The sequence below is a fragment of the Alligator sinensis genome, unplaced genomic scaffold, assembly GCF_000455745.1.
Source record: "Alligator sinensis unplaced genomic scaffold, ASM45574v1 scaffold528_1, whole genome shotgun sequence".
NCBI classification, from domain to species: Eukaryota; Metazoa; Chordata; order Crocodylia; family Alligatoridae; genus Alligator; species Alligator sinensis.
This window is the reverse complement of record NW_005841846.1, coordinates 1,124,048-1,126,490: the sequence shown is the minus strand read 5'-3', so window position 1 is coordinate 1,126,490 and position 2,443 is coordinate 1,124,048.

Below are 2,443 nucleotides of genomic sequence, written 5' to 3'. Positions count from 1 at the left end.
AATCACAGCTGGGCTGGAGCATGGGGCTCCCACTGGTGCCCCAGGGCCAGGGCTGATGGGAGTGGCAGGAACGTGGGGCCTGGGCAGTTTGGAGCTCTATGGAGCCAGGCTGGGCTATGCCAGCAGGGAGAGGAGAGAGCTTGACTCATTCCATAGAGCCCCTGCCAGCCCGGACCCTACTCCTCCCACTACTGCGAGCCCTGGCCCCGGGGCACCAGTGTGGGCCCCGCACTCCCATCCAGCTGTCACTGCACTCGCATCCACCTGTTCGCTGCCACTTCCCCTCTGCCTACCACTGCTGCCTGCTGCCGCTACCATTGCTGCCACCACCATTTCCCCCACTTCCTGCCCACAGCTGCTGCTCCTCCTGACCCCTCCACCTGCCCACCTGCTGCTCCAGCACCACGCAGTTCCTGGTTGCATGGCCGGGACCACCTGGCCCAGGCTGGCCCCCACAATTCCCAGCTGGATCTGTGTAGTGCTGGCCAGGCCGGGCTGACTCCTGCTGTATTCTGCAGTCCCAGTCATGCAGCCAGGAACCACATTGTGCTGGAGTGGCAGGCGGGCAGGCAGGAGTGGGGACGGAGAGGAGTGGAGGTGGGGAAGCAGCAGGAGAAGAGTAGCAGTGGCAGGAGGGTGGGGAGAAGTGGCGGCAAGTGGGCGGGTGGGAGCACGGGGCCCACAGGGACAGCAGGAGTGTGGAGGCTGGGCTGACAGGGGCTCTGCCTGCTATGGGCTGTGAGCGCCCCAAGACCCCACTGCCTGCTGCTGCTACTGGTGGCAGGTGCTGTAGGCAATGAGGGAGAGGACATGTCTGGTGGGGATGTGTTCTTAGTGGAGGTCCCACGTGCACATCCCCTCCATGCACACCCTACACCCACACCCACACATACATCCCAGACACCCTTCCCTCCGCACACACCACAACCCCCCTAGCCATCCTCCCCCCACAAACTAATAACACCTCATAAACTCCATACCTGCCCACCCCCCACATATCCACACACACACACACACACACACACACACACACACCCCCAGCCCCATACCCACCCACCCCCATAAACCCCCACACACATCCACACCCTCCCCCCCACACACACACACATCCACACACACACAGCCCCCCACAAACTTATACCCACCCACCCATACCCGCTACACCCCTGCACACCCTCCCACAATATACAAGAGTAAGACTTCATTTTAAGCTATCATACCCCTGTGTAGCCTACACAATCATATGTAAATCAGGACAAAAATATTTTTTGAAATCAAATTAATGAATGTTGTAGTAATAGTAGATGTTTGATTTTTAGAATATAATTTTTTTTCTGGTTCTGAGATGGCAAACCCCCTTGCTGAAAGGAGTGCTTTTAGGGGCAAATGTCAGGGGTTAAGGGGTGAGACTTCCAGTCTCAAGATGGCAACCAGTGGGTGGGGCTACCCATGCAGCCCTCGACAGCTTGCTAGAACTGGTTAAGTGGCCCTCCAGCTGAAATCATTGTCAACTTACGCCTTAGTCCATCAAAAACATGACCCCAGTTTAAAGCATAAAAAAGCTTTTTCCATACTCGGTTAAGCTCAGAAGAAACCAAGAGTGCCTCTCAACCTATTTACAGTTCTGACATTGAGCACCTATGTGCTATTAAACAAAAAATTATACATTTAATTAATTATCCAAAATGAGAACCTCAGAAAGAGTAAGATGCTGTGTTGCCTTTAAAAAAGACTCATTACCAAAGAAAATCATGAACATCAATCATTTATTTATCATATTAAGTTAAGTATTTATCATATTAAGAATTTCTAAAAAAAATAGGGTTCCAAATTTACTTTTGCTCCATAGTCTCTTTTTACCATTATAGTTATGGCAAAGTGTCCATGCAAAAGATGTAGATCATGCAGTGAATAACATTAGTGCAGTAGGTAGAGACATAACTGGGCAGTTCTGTGCCCAAGCCAGTAGTGGTATATGGGGTAGCAGGTGTGGCACAGTGGCTGCTATTTTTGTACTCCCTTTCCCATAAAGTCAACTCCTGGGGCTGTTGCCCTGGTCAACTCCCTGGTGGAACGTCGGCCTTTCCACCCATGGAATATAACGTGCAGATACTGACATCTCCTCTGTGTTTGAAATGCAGTCTTTCTGTCTGAGGCCATGTCTACCTGGTAATCTTACTGTGATCCATAATGGTTTCTTCAAGGACATGGCACTGCCGTGGGCAGACTGCCTCCTAAACCAAAGTCATTGTTACCCATGTCTGTGTGGTGCTTGCAGGGATTATTAGCACTGCTGAGTTGCAGACTAATTAGACTACAGTGCAGATCAAACTATACTGCTTCCAGTCTAGAAGGCAATTTGCCAGAGCAGGATAGCGCACCTGAGAAGGCTGCCCTGGAGTATAATAAGTCTGTCATATAGACACAGCCTAATGTAGCAGGA